The following is a 19519-nucleotide window of genomic DNA, read 5'->3' on the forward strand; positions in this document are numbered from 1 at the left end:
ATCCAGGCTTGAAAAGCAAATTCGCATAGCATGGGTTGGACAGTTACTTTTGCTCACTCTGAATTCCCGAAGACTTCTGCTGAGAGGGGAATAAGAGTAAAAGCAGGATTTTTCTCCCTGAAAACTTTTTAAGAGCGTGCTTCAAGAACCGCCGCTGATCTCTACGCAGTGGGTTATGCGGGAGAAATCAGAGGGACGTCCTACTTTCATGTGCCCACAGTGTCCCCCACCTGGCACCTGCCAGGCTCCGGTGGGCAGGCTGTCTGGCTGGAGAGAGTGCCGTGAGATAAGAGTGACAGTGTCCAACACAGAGAGGAGGAGAGTCTGACATGGAGGTTAAGGCACTGGATTCCCACATAGCCAGCCACGGTTCTAGTCCCAGATCCAATCACTTGAAAATCATGCCATGTGTGTGCGTGTGTGTGCCTAAAATCTTGGAAGGAGAATAGAGAAGGGATTGTGGTGTGACCATCGCCCCTGGGAGGTGCCTTCTCACTTTCTCTCCCTGTCTCCCTCTCTGTCTCTCTCTGGTGAGCACACGCGCCCTATAATAAAAACCTACAATGAAAAATAAAGAAAGAAAAAGAAAAAAATATTTATTATTACTATTTCCCCATATAAAAAGAGAAATAAGTAGAAGAAAGGAGCAGAGTTATTCAGCCAGCTCATCCACGGTGCCCTAGCGGCGGCCCACGGGCGCAGTGGTGTCCCTTCCCACAGCTGGCAGTAGGCGCCCTGTGTGAAGGGTCGCAGTGTCCGAAGACCCGGTGGTGCACGTGGGAGAGGACTGAAGCCAAAGGTGCCAAGGACAAGTGGACCAGCTGAGACCGCATCGGTCTGCGGTGACCTAGCTCCCGCACAGCACCCTCCAGGACTCCCGGGAATTCTGCCGGGTGACTGCAGCTGCCCAGGTGAGAGCCAGCTGAGGACTGGCTGTGACACTGAGTTATTCCTGTCTCGCGTGGCCTTACAGAAAGCATGGCTTCCGCCCTGGAGAACTCCAAGGTCCCTGAGGAGCATGCGTGCGAACACGCGGCACAGCACCGGCTACCTGAGACACAGGTCAGGTCAGGTGCAGGTGCCGTCGGGAGGCTGGGGACCCCGCCACGGGCAACCTTCCAACCTGTTTCTGTTACGCCCGTCCCCAAAGTGTCCTTCTCTTGCTCTGAGTGTTGAAGTGTTTGCATTGCATAAAATAAGTGAATATTGGGACCAACAAAACCATCTCTAATTAGGACAGTGAGAATAATAAAAAGGGAACATACTTTAATCAGTTAAGTGAGATACCTTTGCCCACAGCTGATAAAGCCTTAGAAAATTCCCAAGTCAAAATAAATAAATAAAAAGTCTTTCAGAGGGACCAGTAGTTGGCATAATGCCATGTCGCTGGACTCTCATGTAGTCGACCACAATCTGACTCCCAGATGCGATGGCTTAAACTCACGCCGGGCACGTGTGCGTGCGTGCCCGAGATCCCAAGAGGAGAACAGAGGAGAAGGGACTGTGGTGTGGCCATCCCCCTGGGGGGTGATTTCTTGCTTTCTGTCTCTCTCTGTCTTTCTGATGAGCACATGCACCCTGTAGCAAAAACTTCTCAAAAAAAAAAGTCTTCTAGATTATGATGTAATAATTACATGTAACCTACTATTTTATAATCAGTGTTTGTGTACACTGTACATATATGCTTTAATCTTAATGTCAAACATGTTTGTGAAATTCTTTTTGATATGCAAAGAGAAAAACATACACAGTTTTCTATGAAACAATTGTTAATTTTTTTATTTTCTGAACAAATTATGAAGACATTATGTTTGGGTGAATTTGAAGTTTCTACTTTGGTCACAATTACTGATGGCTGTAATTTTTTTGTCAGTCAAAGGCAACATGGTTAGACCAATCACAATGAAAACTTGGAAGCATCTCGGGACAAAACTGTCCCTCACCGAGCTGATCCATATCGTATGGTGAAGAACAGACCTAGCTGTGTGATATATCTTGGCGATATTAATACTAGGTTCACAAAGAGTGAGAAATACTGCGCTTTTCATCTTACATGACATGTAATTAGTTTTCTACTTCTCGGCCTCATCATTCTGGTGTTGAAACTTCAGGGCCCGAGGTATCATATCATTAAACAGTTTCCTGTATCATGTGATTCCCCCATCCTAATAGCAAACTCCCACGATCAAAGAGAAACGGTGCTTGTTAGAGCCGCAGTGACGCGCTGATGACGGCTGAGGCCGTGGGGCTCCGACAGCTGGAGCGCATTGGCTAAGGCAGAGGGGACAGTGACGCTGACCCAGCACCCTAACTCCAGGACTTGTGTTCATGCGTTCTGAACAGCAGCTTCTGTTTTGTTTGCACCGTCACTATCCAAGAGCACACGATCAGGACCGGCTCCGGATGACTCAGTAAAGATTAAAATTCATTCCACACGATAGTCCTCTATGGGAGAAGAGGAGGTCCCCCTCAGACGTGGACACTGCCTGAATTTTTCAGTTTCCTCAGTCGCTTTGCAATGTTCGTCTTGTTTCTCTCCTCCCATTCCATTCATCCCTTTAAAACCGAAAGGCATCCAGCATACTGGAGTGCACTTGGGGTGCAAAGACCCTCCATCTAAAGGGGGGATATTCTATTCACAGATGAGGTTTACCCATCTAAACCTCCAAGGACAAGACATTTGACTTGACATTAATCAAGAATCAGACCCCGCAGGCAGGTGAGACCTGCACGGGCTGGCCTGCGATGTGATGATGCCCGTCAAGTGCCTCGAAATAGCTGCCCCCGCCAAGGCCCCTGGTGCTGCCACATCCAACAGCCAAACCCACGTCCCGCCAAGTCCCCCTCTCGCTCACACCACTTCGTGCCCCTGTCTGATCACCAGAGAACGCGCTCCAGGCTGGCTGCTCCGGGGAGGGGGAGCATGTTTAGCGTTGAGTTATGAACTGCTGCTGTTAAAGTTGAGTAACCGCGATTGATTCGACTCTGTATCCCGGCTCTAGACATGACGACCCAATAAAAGCAGAAAGCCATGGCTGTGGAAGCAAAGGAAAGTCATTCTCTACAGCACTAGCATGAAAGAAGAAAAGCAAAGGCCTCATGTAATACTGAGTATCCCCATAGTATTTCAGTGAAGGTCATCGGTACAGCTACCTAACGAGTGTACACAGGAACTAGATTAAGTAGTAGGTACACAGGTCATATTGGGCCAGGCTATGGCTGGATTCCCACATGGCCAACTATGTGGTTCCGGTCCCAGACCCAGTGGTTTGAAAAACATCCAGGTGAGTGTGCATGTGTGTTTAAAACCCTAAAAGGGAGAGATGGAAGAGAAGGAATTGTGATGTGACTATTCCCCACGGGGGGAGTACTTTTTCTCTCACTCTCTCTCTCTCGTGAGTGTACAAATTTTTTCTGTCAAATTTTTTAAGAAGAAGAATTATATTATATTAGTATATTAATAACCAAAATTAGATGAGCTATGGTAAATTACATTTTTACTTTAGGTAAAATAGTAAGGTCAACGTATATTATTTATTATGACTTACACAGATAGGTATTGTTTTGGACGAATTGAATTACACAGTAGCTTTCTATCTCAGATTTCTCGTTAAAGACTTAATATAATTAAAGAATCTGTGCCATGGGTTACTGCAAAGAAAATAAGGAAAGCCTGACCCTTCTACAGTCTATATTCGAAAATGGAAGCATGCTAGAATAAGACCTAGCTGTCTGGTTTTAGACTACAGACTGAATAATCTACAAACTACATGAGGTCCTGTAATGTCTTGATTTTAGTTTTTTAAAAGACCATTTTTGGGACCAGCAGTTAGCGTAATGGCTATTCGCTGGACTCTCATATAGTTGACCGCAGTTCGAGTCCCAGACCTGGTAGCTTAAAATTCATGCCGGGCGCATGTGTGTGTGTGCCCAAGATCACAAGAGGAGAATGGAGGAAAAGGAATTGCAGCATGGCCATCCTCTCTGGGGGGTGATTTCTTGCTTTCTGTCTCTCTGTCTCTGTCTGTCTGGCGAACGCACGTACCCTGTAGCAAAAACCTCTCCAAGGAAAAAAGACCATTTTCAAGATGGGTCTAAGAAAAAGGGACCCAAGTGCTCGGAGTTGCTAGCAGGTCTTTTCTACTCGGTGTCTCCATCTCGCAGTGCGGTTACTCTCTGCTTCGTTTCAGGACCTCACTCCAGAGTTCTTTCTCTAAGACGGGCTGTGATTTCCACTGTTCATGCAAGCCCTTCCCTGGAATAATGATGTTTCTTTTTTTTTTTTTAAATTCTGTTCATTCTTCAGATCCTTCAACATTTCTATTTTTAAAAGTCATTTATTGAATGCTTAATGTATACTATTAAGATTTTTAAAAATTTCTTGCGTGTATTATTTATTTAATATTTACCAAACTTTAGTATGTACCAAACTCTGTAACAGAATGAATATTATCTTCATTTTAAAGATTGCGGAACCAAGTCGGAGACCTGAACTGAAGGTCCGGTTGGAGTGCCCACGGTGCGGGAGGGAGCAGGAGTTCGGAATCCTCGGGGCTACCATCGTGCTGCCCTGCTCAGAGAAACTTCTAATTCCTCCCAGTGGGGCACACTGCCCTGGTATGTTTTCACATCCTTTAGACTGCTCCCTCCTCACCTACAGTTCATAATTAGGCAGTCGGTCTATCAATAGGAGTTGGTCCCCCCCGTAGTCGTCCCTGGAGCTAGACAGCCTCAGTGTGGAACGGTACAACTATCCATTTGCTGAATGAGGCGGGTAAGTCGTTGCACCCTCAGGTTCGGTCTACAAAGCACTGAGAGTGATACGACCCGAGGCGTAGTTTTATCGTGAGGATTGAGCAGGATAACACACACGTATTAACAGTCCTCCTAGTGACCAGGACCTTAACCACCGGCACTCCCAAGCCAACAGAGGGAGAAGGCCATTGTCCCCCCACTTAAGATGCTTTAAAGAGAAAAGACCAGATAAACATGTGAGGAGAATCAGTATATTTGCACAATCTCAAAGTGTTTCTCCAAGACCTCAGTGATAAAGAGAAAAACAGAACCGGAAGACTCGAGAGACCCAGCAGAACGCCTTCCCAGGATGTCTGGCTTTAATGTCATTGGAAGCTGTGTCATTGCCGCGTGCTCGCTGACAGGCTGACTGATGCGTACCCTGTCTTTGGTGTTCTGCCTAAATGTACAACATCAGGCTAGAGAAGAACCTCAGACCCAAATTAAGAACGTTATACTAAATGTCTGGCTCAACTCCTCAGAAGCATCAAGGTCATAAAAGACAAAAAGATAGCTAAGCAATCGTCCCCGATGGGAGCAGGCTGAGAGAGAAAGGGAGGGAAGCCGGCCGCCGCGGTAGGAGCAGGTGCACCTGCTGCCCGCTGCCCGCTGCTGGAAGCCACATGGGACGTGAGAGCTCTGGGCCAGTTTCCAGGTCTGCCTGAACACGCCAGGTGTGCGGTAGGGTCACGGTGCAAAGACCCTGTGGAAGGCGTGTCTTTCTCTCCTTGCCTTCTTCCCCAGGAAATGAATACATAAGCTTAAAAAAATGCGAGGGGAAGCAATTTGGAATTTAAATGTGATTAGGGGGAAAAAACCAGATTCTGGATAAGATCGTAGCTCACTACTGAGTACTAGTGTACCAATGCCAGTTTCCTGGTTTCAACCATTGTACGGTAATTATCTACAATGCTGACAGGAGGGCAAGCTGGAGTCACAGTTTCTAAGAACGCTCCTACTGTTGTTGCAAAGTATTCACACTAGAAAGCTACTTTAAAATTTAAAAAGCTAAAGACAGAGATAAAAGAGAGATCAACAAGAAGTCGAAAGAGAAGCCCAACCGGAAGTTCAATGAACCCTCACGTTGAATTCAGAGATGTACAGATGCATAAGAGTTCGTACTGAAAAACATTCCATTTTTTCAAAAAATATCTTGAGACATTTAAAAACTTTGTGTAATTATTGAAACTCTTTTTTTTTTTTTGAGAGAGAGAGAGAGACAAGTTTGCTATAGGGCATGTACTTGCTGGAGAGACAAGGAGAGAGAGGTACAGAGAAGCAAAAAGTGAGAAATCACCCCCCAGGGCAGATGGCCATGCTGCAATCCCTTCTCCTCCATTCTCCTCTCAGGATCTTGGGCATGGACGCACACCCAGCATGAGTTATAAGCCACCAGGTCTGGGACTCAAACCACGGTTGATTACGTGAGAGCCCACCTACATAACCATTACGCCATCTGCTGGTCCCCTATTGACACTCTTAAATAATGTGGCAGGCATCGTTCATCCTCAGCGTCAGAGTTGGGTGTTCTCGGCAAGTGCTTCCTCTGATAACGGTGATACCAAACACCTGCTCTCTCCCTTTAGAAAACCAGGGCATGTAAGGAATAGTGGCTTTGGAATGGCACTTGTGGGACTTGGGACAGAAGCTTTGGAATGACCGAGGACTTGTCGTACGGTGGGTACCCACTCTGTAGCTCTGAGACATTAATCAAATTGTCTAACTTCTTTGCAACTCAGTAAATGGGCATAATCGTATCGTTGCCCATGGACAGATCTGAACTAAATGCCACTTCCTCGCTTACTCATTTATATATAAGTCAGCGCCAGCCTGGTAATAACTCGGACCCTTTTTAACTGAAAGTCTACCATCACCCTGTACTGACACGTGGAAACTTTTCTTGTTCTTGCCCTAAATATTTGGTTGTGTTCTTTGCATCTTTTTCTTAAAGAATTGTTTATTTAATTTCATTTTTATTGCTTATTTTTAATTTGGAGAGAGACAGAAGAGGAAAGTGAGAAAGCAAGCTGCCAGGTCCAGGATTTGAACAGTGTTCCATCATGTGGGGGTCCAGCACCTTCCCCATCACACCACCTGCTGGCAGCTGCATCTCCTTTATAATTTAAACTTTCTGTTTCTGCAATGGTTCCCAACTTGGCTGAGGTCTAATTGGCAGTAAGCACTGTATATACCTCAGGTGCGTGACATGCGGTGGCATGACCATGCGTGTGAAACGGTCACCATGGTCACGCTTGCGCAGTTCCCGTTCAGGAGTGTGTGATGAGAAACTGCAGGGCTGGGGTGGGTCGGCAGGTGGCGGGCCTGCTTCCAGGAGCCTGGCTGAGCTTGTTCCTGGTCCTTCTTAGGTGGGAAGGATTGCTCCTGAACCACAGCTGGGAGGGGCTGCCGCCAAGGGACCACACTTCCCCCGGCTGCAGATCACGCTGGCTCTGGGGCCTGCCTCGGTATACACGAGTATGCCCGGTCCTCAGCTTCCCTCGGCCCGCAGGGCCACTCCTGGCCTGTGGCTGAGAGTCCAGTCACAGGGCTGCCCCAGGACTGCTGAGGGGCTGCATCCCCAGCTGCCTTGGGGGCGTAGAAGGACTCTCCCCTTTCAGCAACCTTAGGTTTCCAGCTACAGACATTCTGCATTTAAACGGTATGGTTTTCAGGTGCCTGTCTAGGGGGACTGCTTCGAGCCTGTCTGAGCCGGCTGACCACAGGACCGAGAGCAGAGGCCTGTTCTCCGAGGGACAGGTGGCTATGGCCCCAGCCTCATTTGGTGCTGGTACTGGTGGTAGGACTAAGGCCAAGAGGACTGGCCCAAGCCACAGGGGAATGTGGACATTCCATGTCTGCAGTAGACCTGCCAGCTGGGCCTAGGCCTGCCTCTCAGAGTGGCCCTCCTCCTGGGCCGTCCCGTGCTTTCTTAACCTCTTACTCAACACCACAGCTCCCTCGGGGCGTTCTGTTTGTGCAACCCCCAGTTGCCTCCGTGTGTGAGAGATGAGCACGAAGGCCCCTGCTCTCCTCTCCACTTCACTGACCTCACTCCTACATGACCTCTCTCTGTTCCGCTATCAGCTTTCTTTGATCAGAGCTGTCAATACTCCTGCATCAAAGAAATATTATTTGGGGCCCCAGGTGGCATGGAGGTCAGGGCGGTGGATCCCACGTGGCTGACTTGCGGTTTGAGTTTCAAACCCAGTGACATGAGGACACACTGGGTGCATGCGTGTGGGTGTCCACCATCCCAAGACGAGACTAGAGAAGGGACTGCTGGTGGCCATCTCCAGGGAGTGATTTCTCACTTTCCTTCTCTCTGCCTCTCTCTGATGAGCAAACTAAAAAGAAAAAGAAAGAGTATTATTCAGTTTTTATCAGCCATAGGACATGGCAAGCAGGGCGTTCTGTTTGTGCAACCCCCAGTTGCCTCCGTGTGTGAGAGATGAGCACGAAGGCCCCTGCTCTCCTCTCCACTTCACTGACCTCACTCCTACATGACCTCTCTCTGTTCCGCTATCAGCTTTCTTTGATCAGAGCTGTCAATACTCCTGCATCAAAGAAATATTATTTGGGGCCCCAGGTGGCATGGAGGTCAGGGCGGTGGATCCCACGTGGCTGACTTGCGGTTTGAGTTTCAAACCCAGTGACATGAGGACACACTGGGTGCATGCGTGTGGGTGTCCACCATCCCAAGACGAGACTAGAGAAGGGACTGCTGGTGGCCATCTCCAGGGAGTGATTTCTCACTTTCCTTCTCTCTGCCTCTCTCTGATGAGCAAACTAAAAAGAAAAAGAAAGAGTATTATTCAGTTTTTATCAGCCATAGGACATGGCAAGCACTCAAGAGTTGGCAAGGGAGTGAGGAAATGAAGAAATACAGAAATGAATGAACTGGTGCTTCTAATGTCCACCGACTGGGAAACTGGGATGAGGAAACTGCAGAGCTCGGTGAGGTACTGAAAGCTATTCGCCTGCCTCTCCTAGGTCCTTTGTACTTACTCGGGGTCTTTAGTTTATAGCAGACAGTTGCCTTTGCTTGATTAGAAATCATGATGATAATTAGCAAATGCATTGATTTTTTTTTAAATCACACTTCAACATTACATTAGAGATTAAAAAGTTCTGTCACATAATGATAATTATTATGTCCTCACATGTTCTGAATTTCTAAAATATGGACACATAGATAAATTCTCGATCTCAAATCAACTAACTTAAACTTTGCAGGTATATTTTCGTGCTATAAAAAATATAATAATGTTCTCTCTCTCATGGGGATAAATTTAGAAAGTGCAGGCTAGATTTATAGTTACAGTGTAAGTCTTTCCATGGGTGATTTTTACATTCTATTTTATAATTTGCAAAATATTGATAGTTCGTCATTGACCGATTTTTAAAATTATCATATGGATCTGATCTTACAGCTCTCTGGGCTGAGTCGTCCGTTTGCTGCCCTGAGCCCCCATTCAACTGTAATTCTTAGGTCACTAAGCAGAGCTGCACCAGCGTCTTCTGGGACACACAGGTAAGACCCTTCTAAGAGCACGGGTGGGACACCCTGGGGCTGGAACCGAGCTGGAAACCAGGCCCTCTCTGCCTACCCCACCACCCTCTCTTTGGTCACTGACAGGTACATCAGCACCTATTTTTGCTTTGCAGGTCAGTTCGGGGGTCCAGGATCTGGCAATGGTGAAAACACACAGTCCGTGCAGCCCCTGTCTCTCGAAGGCCTTGAGCAACTCTTTCCTAGGCTGAGTGGTCACGTGATGGGCAGTGACTTTTGCTTTTAAAAAGAAACTCTGAAATGAGATAGTCCATAATCTATTTTGTTGTGTTTTTTTTTTTCAGCTTACTCTTTCTTCTGTCCTCACTTGTCTCCCTGTTTCAGTCCTACTTTTCCAGGCTGAATACCCATGCCTACTCCGTTACACAGCAAGTCTGTGTTTTATGAAAAACCGCCACTACAGTCTGACTTCCAAAGGGTCATTTTTTGGTTGCTTCTACAATTTAACATTTGGATTAACAGATGGGGTGGAATAGATTTTGCCCAGGGCAGGGTGGTGTGCTATACTGATCCTTGTAAGCTCCAGTGCAAAACAGTAAAACAGAAAAATGGATGAATATTGCATTATAAGATCAAAGCCCTTAACAGTATTTTTAAACATGTTTTAGGAACTAAGTCCATCCAACTTGATGTCATGTGATTCATATGTTAAGTAGGCAATGAGATGCCAAGACTTACGCTTTTATGACCCCAGCCCATTGCCATGGTGATGGCAGGGCACACCTGACAAGTCCCCATGGCCGGTTGAGGTAGGGGATAGGAGTTAACTGGGTCATTACGACCAGCTCCCACTTCATGCGCTTCTGAAAGCTGACAGAATGACTTTATCAAATGCAAAATGATGGTGTTATTCCTTGCTCAGCCCTGCTCGATAGTTTCTCGTCACATCCAGGACGCAGCTGTCGGAGCATGTGGGAGGTAGTCAGCCTACTTTCCTTGTTTTCAGGCTCAATTCCCAAAAGTCTATGGCTTCTGCTCTGGAACCACTGGTCTCCAAGAAAAATAAGTTGTACTACCTCCAAGTACTGGGCTGTTTCAAGTGTCTTGTCAAGTCTTTAATGCAAAACATGTTCTCTGCATCCTCCTGGTAAAGTTTAGGAGTCTGCAAAGCCAACCTGCCAACTTTTTTTTATTTTTGTGCCCCAGGGCACGTGTGCTCAGTAGAGAGAGACAGAGAAAGCACGCCTCGTGGGGAGTACTCTTGTGGCAATCACAGGGGGTGATTTCTCGCTTTCTGTCTCTCTGTCTGTCTGGCGAGTGCACGCACCCTATAGTAACCTCTTCAAAAAAAATGTAAATACGTTTAAAATGTTAATATTTAAGCATATTCATTTAAATATATTTTTCTTCTATTAAGTAGGAGAAATCTATTTTTGGTAACAGTTATGTCTTATTTATCCTGTTTCTAGAGCTTACTACAGAGTCTGACACATAACGATCTCTTTATGATATAGTTTGCTGGTACTGTACGTTGAGGTCGTAATTCGTAAAAGAAAATGTTGATTAGTAATATTTATCGAGCACTTCTATTTCTGATGACAATTTTCCAGCTGTTTCTCTCTGTTGTACTTTCTCTTGCTTATATATTGCATTTTTCTCTATCATCTAGATAATTTTTATTAAAGGTAATACAATTGTAACTTTCAAAATCCTTCCTCTGCTCTTAAACCCTTTCCAGCCGCTGCTCTGATTCCTGTCTTTTGCAGACAGTCTTTCTAACAATTGACGGGCCCGAGTGTCTGGTTCCTCATCTTTGTTGGATTTTCAGTTTGCTCAGACTGTACTCCCCCATGTCACTGACAATGTTCTTGATGGTGGCACTGCTGTCACATCACTAAATCACATCACTAAATCCAAAGATCATCTAAAATAGCCTGCGATTTTACTTCGAGCATCATCCCATCTTGCCACAACTGCTTCTCTTCTTTTTTTCTTTTTTAAGCTAATATTCATAATTCTTGGAGTATCTCAAGACTGTTTCCTCATCTTTACTTACCCAAAACACTCTCCCCAATAAGGTCTTACCCAAGCTCTTGGTTTTAATTACCACTTACACATAAGTGACTTTCAAATTTATGTCTGCAGCCATGATTGTTCCTGAGCGATTCCTGAATATTCAGGTGTTCAAATAAGCTACTTCCTCCTGTAAATTGCAGGGTGTTTAAGAGCTTAGGTCCTGAGCTCTGATTTGCCTCTTCTACACTACAGCTGTGTGAGTTTGGGGACGCTGTGTATCAATTCTACCCCACAGGTTTCTTGTGTATAAAACCAAGATAAAAAATTAATGCCTGTTCCATTGGTTGTTGTAAGAACTCAATGAGGTGATGCATGCAAAGTGCTTAGAGACGTGTTTGGCACACGGTAGCTGTTCAATCAATGCTCGTTGTAACTGTCGTTGATGCCCCTGCCACAACACTTTCATGGTACCATCATGTTCTCTAAGGACAGCTGTAATTTTGCATGTAAATGATAAAATTTTATGAGTAATTTCTTTCCTCCATCAGAGTTGAGACACATGTGTTTTACCCCATATCACAGCCCATCTCTCCTGACAGGGGCCTGGAACAGAGTAGACGCTTAACAAATATACGATGAATAAGCGCCCCCTGCCTGAGGGAGATAGAGGTCTTCCACAGGGCAGAGCGATTGCCCCCTCTCGTTTTACAACCCAAATGCTATAAATTATATCCGTAGTTCTTTTGTCCAACTCTCAAAAATGTATATTCTTTCTCACAAAGTGTCAAAAGTTTTTAGATTTGCCACGTAGACTTGGTTTAAGTGTACTGGGACTTGGGCAGAAAACACTAAATAGCACAACTCTGTGAGCCGCTGTCTATTATGAGTGTTTGTGTATATGTATGTAACTTATCCACATATTTGCCTCTTGTGGGGATTACTATTTTCTGTTAGGGAAATTATTGACAAACTCATTCTCAAAAACTCAGTCTAACTCTCTACCTGATCTCCGACATTCTGCTTTTCGTGAAATGAAAATGTTTCCTATTTGGTTTCAAATTAGCCTAAAATTAAAATCTGCACAGTCTTGATGTTTCTCATAACTTTATTCTCATTTTCACTCTAGTGAGCACATTGAAAACATTTTGTAAAATGATCTTTTTGGCAAAATGTACTTATGAATGATGGCAAGACTAGATAAGGTCTTCAACCTATGTCAATCCATTGGTTTAGGTCAGCATTCTTCTCTTACGTTTGGAGGTCTATATGCGTTTTTGCAGAGGATACTGTAAGAACTAAGATATGTAAATATCTGGTATACATTTTATTTGCTGGTTATTCTATCCCAAGGTACTATAGTAGCAACAAGCATATCTTCATAAACCTCTTCATTCTGATCAAAAGGAATAAATGTCTTCATGTTATCCACAGATATAATAAATAAGTTAAATTCAGTCTTTGCATCAAATGCTCCAAATGGCTTTGCTTACATGAAAACGTGCCGATTATAGTGTTGCGTGATAAGTACATCTTATTTTTTTATTTTATTGTCAGAAGGTATGTATACTTGCGAGAGAGGGGGGGGGCACCTCCCAGTGGGCGTGGACGTGCTGCGCTCCCTTCCCCTCATTGCCCCATCCTGTGGGGTTCTGAGCACAGACATCCATGCACCTAGCATGGTTCTCAAGCCATGGGGCCTAGATTTGAACCACAGTTGTCATGCCAACCCAGCTCTCTTAACCAGAAGACCATGAAGCAAGTTCAGAATACCTTGTTAAAACCATCTATTTTGGGGGACCAGCAGATGGCATAATGGCTGTGTTACTGGACTCCCACAGATCGAGTCCCGGACCCGGTGGCTTAAACTCACATTGGGCGCGTGTGCGTGTGTGCCCAAGATCCTGAGAGGAGAATGGAGGAGAAGGGATTGTGGTGTGGCCATCCCCTCTGAGGGGTGATTTCCCGCTTTCTGTCTCTCTGTCTCTCTCTGTCTACACAAAAACCCTATCCAAATAAAGAAAGAAAGAAAGAAAGCCGTATTTTTAAAATTTTGAGCCAAACTACATTTGTGTATATTCACAAAGTGAAGTTCACCAAATTTCTCCTAGGACTTAAATTTTATTTTGAAAAATGATTCAGAAAGTGAACTACAGGAAAACATCAGCGTTTATATGTTAGTGTTAACTTTTTGCCTTAGCACCAAGTTTTCATTTTATTATTTTTAATTTGTTTAAAATTATTTTAATCTGATTTATTATTACTTAATTTGACAGAAAGAAAGAGAGATAAAGTGAGAAAGTCAAGCCATCAGGTCCAGGACTTGAACCACAGTCAACCCTGTGGAAATTCAGTGCCTTAACCACCATGCCACCTGCTGGCCCTGAAATTTTCATTTTAATTATAAATAGTTCCAAGGTTTTTATTCCAAATGGGTACATGTGATTTTTAAATGTAACTATAATAAAGTTCGTGAACGTTGGCAAGGTTTATGTAGCTGAATCTTTTCAAACACAAATCTACATCTAAAATATTTGGATGACTACAGCCTAAGCCTTGGGCGTGACTGCCGAGGTCTCCTCCAGACTAGCCCCTACGGCAGTCACCTTTACTGTCCGTTTCAGTGGGGGGGCCTCGGGGAAAATGCCATGTCTGTGAAAATTCTCTGTGATTCCAGGTGGTTTCAAATTTCCTTCACGTCTGTCTATCTATTTACATATACACACACGTATTTCAGACTTACACTACCGTCTGTCTTCCCTCCACTTTCCAATATTCCTAAGTGAGATTATAATTAGAAACATAATGTATTATAAATGGCTAAAGAACATTATAAAAATAAGAAAGAAAGAAAGCATCTTCCGGAATTCACATTATGTTTTGTGTTACCGAGAAATTCACTGTGTCGGGAGATGGGACCACAGCTGGTCACATCTTTGTAAACCAAAACTCAATCAAGCATTCGCTCAGCAAGAAAATAAATTGGTTTCTGAGGAGCGGTAGATTTTGTGTAATAAAAAATTAATAACTCACAGTTAGTAATGTGACAAGCTAGATGAGTCTCTGCAATGTGTCGGGGAACGTTATCCTCTCTCTGGGACATTAGCTCCACCAGTAGGTCCCCAAAGGTGTAGAAGTAACATCATTTGCCATCACGCATGGCATCTGTACACACCTGCCTCACCTCCGTCCCCAAGCCCCCGAAGCAGAAAGGGAAAAAAAAAGTGACCAATTTCAAGTCTTGATTTAATTTCAGGAATTCAGAAAGTCTAAGAAGTCCACAATTTCTCCCCAGAGTGATTGAGAATCTGATGTTCCAGAGCTAGTCCATCCTGTCATGTCATGTTCCTTGGGAGGACAGGACACTGACTCAGGCTGAGAAACTGGGCACGAGACTCTTGCCAGGATGCCCACTAACGTTCAGGGTATTTGGAGAAATTCGAAGCGAAATGTGCTTAATTGCTAGCAGTAATCTTTGCCTGCTACTTTGATCTATTTCCAGTTGCAATTCGCTCATGTTTCCACTCCATGTTCCTCCGCAGCTCTTAGGGTTTATACCAGAGGCCTCTTTCAGTATTGCCGTGTTTATGGGAACCAGGGAGCAGCAGCCTGGGGCAGCAGAGCCCCATGGTGAAAGCACGCTCGGGCGTCCTGAGCTTCTCGTTAGGCTCATGGCACCAGTTAGGTCGGGTTTTGGCCCCACCTGATATGGCTCGTGTGACCCCACAGTGCCTTGGAAACAGAGATGTGCCGACGTGAAGGTTAGTTTACCCCTATCGGGCTGCAGGTAAGGACACTCATTTCTAGGGGTAAAACGAGGACTGTTTACACAGAGGCTTGCACCATCATTTCCAGGGATAGCGGGCATACACTGACTCCTGGATATTCTGATTCTGTCAGTTTTCATATAGTAAGAGCAGTCTGTGCTTAAAAGAGATCTCTATACTCCACAATGACTGAGAATCAAAAGTTCAAACAGTAAGGGACCAGCAGTTAGAGTAATGGCTGTGTCGCTGGACTCCCGTGTAGTCGACTGCAGTTCGAGTCCCGGACCCGGTGGCTTAAACTCACGCTGGGCACGTGTGTGTGTGCCCAAGATCCTGAGAGGAGAATGGAGGAGAAGGGATTACAGCGTGGCCATTCCCCCTGGGGGGTGATTTCTTGCTTTCTGCCTCTCTGTCTCTCTGGCGAGTGCACAAGCCCTATAGCAAAAAACTCTCCAAAAAAAAAAAAAAATTCAAACAGTAAACTTACTTCTGTTTCTAATTTTTGTCACATCAAAAGACCTATCTGCCCAGGTAGTCCCTCTTCTCAGTAGAAAAATAACCTGGAAAACAAGGAGAGAACAGCATAGCACATTTTTAATACATAGGTTATCAGACAACATGAGCTTATCTATTTATTTTAAAAATGCGATACAAACACAAAAATAGCCAGTTAACTTTATTCGACTTAAGTATGACAATTATAAGCAGTGTTTGGGAATAGGAAGGAGGAGTGTACCACAGACTGCACAGTAATTTAAATGCACTAAGTACCCAGGGCAAATACAGGAACATTTCACCTTAGGAAGACTGTGTTTTAGCGGTCGTGTATGTGTCAGCTCGCCACTAAGTATTCGCTGGCTCTGTGAGGAGTGACTGGCTATGGGGATGTGTTAGACTATGGGAAAGGGTAAAGAGGTGCCTGTGTATTTATTCAGCTTTTGGCTTATCCTGAGGCATTCGAAGTCCACTTATGGGCTCTTACAGCTCACCCAGGTGGCATGGTGGTTAAGGCGACTGGATCCCATGCAGTCAAGTACATGGTTTGAGTCCTAGACTTGCCAGCTTCAAAAACATGCCAGGTGTGTATGCATGCCCTGAATCCCAAGAGAAGAATGTAGGAGAAGGGATTACGGTGCGACCATCCCCCCGGGGAGCTGATTTTTTCATTTTCAATCTCTCTCTAGTGTGTGCATGTACCCCATAGAAAATTAAAAAAAAAATTAGGACCAGTAGATGGCACAGTTCTGGTTATGCCACTGGACTCCAACAAGGTCAACCACAGTTTGAGTCCCCGACCCAGAGTCTCGAAACACTCACTGGGTGTGTGTGCATGCCCAAGACCCTGAGAGGAGAATGGAGGAGAAGGGACTGCAACCACCCTCCCTGGGGGGTGGTTTCTCACTTTCTGTCTCTCTGTCTCTCTCTGTCTCTCTGTCTCTCTGGCAAGTGCACAAGCCCTATAGCGAAAACCTCTATTAAAAGAAAAAGTCACATATGGAATTTCAAACTGCTTTTAATATTTTTCCTTTTAATGTCACTTTTCTCACTAGCCTGATTAAATATCTAATCAAATTGATCCCCTGATTACAGATCTAGTACATGTGAAATTACAGTGGTGGAAGCCAAATTGTGCTTTATATGCCTGTGACTAGGCAGAGACAAACTCTAATACAGGCACAGAAGTACGAGCTGCTCCATGTCGCCCCAGAAAGGAGACTCTACATCCATTTTGCAAGCCACTAAGATGAATCTGAAGACCCTTTTTATTTTCCTTTATATTTGAAATACTACAAAGCTAAAAGAAATATTTTTAAAATGATTTCTTCCATGAATGGCACAGACAGGAGAAAGAACGCGGCAGCAGGGTTTGATGCGTGGTCTCCGCAGCCTCGGGGTCCGGATGGGGCGCAGCATGCTGGCACACTCAGGGAGGTCTCAGGTCCTGAACCAGGCGCCTCCCGTGCGGGTCGGCCTCACAGCGAGCCCCACGCTCCCACAGCCCCGCTGCCATTCCTGACATGAATTTTCTGTGAAGTGGAAATGGATAAGCTCTGCAAGTGATCAGAGCCCCTCATGGTGGTTCTGTACTGGGGCCTGAGCAGGGTCTTGGCAGTAGGAAGGAGCGAGCAGGCAAGTGGAGGTGGAGCTGGGGTTTACACATCCGTGATGGGTCTCTTCAGGCCGGTGGGAAACCGAGAAAACTGAGATGATGAGAAGGCTTATTTATTTATTTATTTATTTATTTTTTATTGTTAGATCTTCAATGTTTGAAAATATGTGGAACATGAGTTTAATTGAACTTTTATAACTAAAATTTAGTTTACAAGAAATACTATGGTTGGTAGGTCCATTAAAGGACACCAAGAGAAGGAATCCAGCAAACCTGAGAGGGAGGTGGAGGAAAACTGCGGATTTAAACCCTGTGTTTGTCCCTTTCTCTTCATGCTCATTAAGCCGGATTGAGTCTCTGCTGATCACAGCCACCCATAAAACACGGCAGGCTCTGTTTGGTGCCTTCTGCCTATCTCACAGGATGTCATCGTTAGAACTTGTGAAACAATTATTATTTAACTCATTTTATAATGGATACAAATCTGGATTAGAAAGTTTCAATCCATCACGCATTTAGTATATGGCGAAGCTAAAATCCAAAGCTAGGTTGATCTCGAAGTTTATGCGTTTACCCTGGCACCATTTCTTCTGAGTATATTTTACAGAAAAAGAACACGAATCTTTAGGAGTTAAGAGACCGATTCTACAGTAAATCAAACGCTCTGGAGATGACAGTGTCCAGACATTCACTTCTTGTTGATTTCTTTTATTGCTATGTTTTAGTTGCTAGAGAGTGTGTGTGCTCACCAGAAAGAGGAAGAAAGTGACCATTGCCCTAGGGAATGGTCACACCGTAATTCCCTCTCTCTATATTCTCTCCTTGTGTGATTTTGGACACACATGCAAATACACCCAGCATGCTTTTCAAACTGATGGGTCCAGGACTCGAACAGCACAGCCATGTGGGAGGCGGCCATCTTAATGACCGCACCACAGGCCAGCCCGGTATGCACCTTGTGTTCCTCGAGTGTGTCTAGATGGGATGAAATTCTAGCTCAGTGACACTGCGCATGTATAGTCCTCCCAGTAGAAAACAAATTGACTGAAAAAGCAACAAAATGTGTTTCAGAGAATTCATTGAAACAAATAAATCACGAGCCAGTGGAAGAAGTGAACGACAGCCGGTAGTCGGATTTAGAGCAGCTGTTTGAGTCTGGCCTGCCTCTGCTCTTTCCAGCACTGCCCACTGACCTGTCTGACCTGCTGCCTGGCACCTGGCCCTGCTCCCCCACGTAGACGGGACAATTAGGGCGACACTGTTCGAGTCTGACCAACCCTCACTGTTCGAGTCTGACCAACCCTCACTCCCTCCCCAGCATTCGCACCTTCTGACTGCTTCCACTCTAGCCTCTTCTGGAGACCGGTTCACCTCACCTAGATCCGGAATGTCGGAGTGCCCCAGCCGGTGCCCTGGCCCAGTGTGTGTGACAAAGGGAGTTTGTGACCTGTGTTCTATGACAACTGCACACTCACGACTAGAGAAATCCGACTGGGCAGAGTATACTCAGAGCATTAGAAAGGAAAGTGTAACTACTAGTACAAAGAAAGTATCAGAATCTTGGGTCTTTGGGAAAATCATGCCTTTCCCCATGACCTAATAGTGGGAACCTTTTTACCACTGCATCGGGGTATGTGAGGAATGAACAAGAACAAGCAGAGGGACCTGGTGTCCTCGTAGTGGCTGGGGCTGGGGACAGAGGAAAGGCCACAGGCAGGGTGGACTTTGCTACTAGCCTTGAAAGATGAATGCTGCCCAGTGACTCTCTCACTCTTGCATTTATCTCTTCCACAAGCAGAAGAGACAGACAGAAGGACAGCGCCCCCAACAGGGTGTTCCCAGCACCATGAGCCACGCCAGGCTTCAGCCAGCCCCACATCACGGGCAGATTTGGGCTCGGTGTACTCAGGGCAGTCTCTGGGATGCGAACTGGGGACCTGCCCACCTGAGTTAGCCTCGCAGCGCTGCCCATTTCACTCCCCTTGTCTAACCCTGGCACTGCCACCCTCTTGTCCTGGTCGCTCACTGTGCGGCAGGCAGGGAAGAGCAGTGGGAATGAAGCCCACCTCTCTGGAATGAGAATAAATGCAGAGGACGTCGTGCAGTGTTTGAGGAGTTGTGGTAAAGTGGGAGGAGATCAGGGAAGGGAAGCAGGCTTGTGACGAAGAGCAAGATATTTGTCCAGACCTTTGGGCAGGAGGAAATTCTCTGTGAGACTCGACCTGTGGGGAACCTGAACCTGTCTCAGAGAGCTTCTGGTAGCCCGGGAGCAGCTGGGAACTGGGCCGTGCCAAGCTCAGAAGCCTCCGCGAAAGAGAAAAGTTG

Source organism: Tupaia chinensis, unplaced genomic scaffold, assembly GCF_000334495.1.
Source record: "Tupaia chinensis unplaced genomic scaffold, TupChi_1.0 Scaffold000487_1, whole genome shotgun sequence".
Taxonomy (NCBI): Eukaryota; Metazoa; Chordata; class Mammalia; order Scandentia; family Tupaiidae; genus Tupaia; species Tupaia belangeri.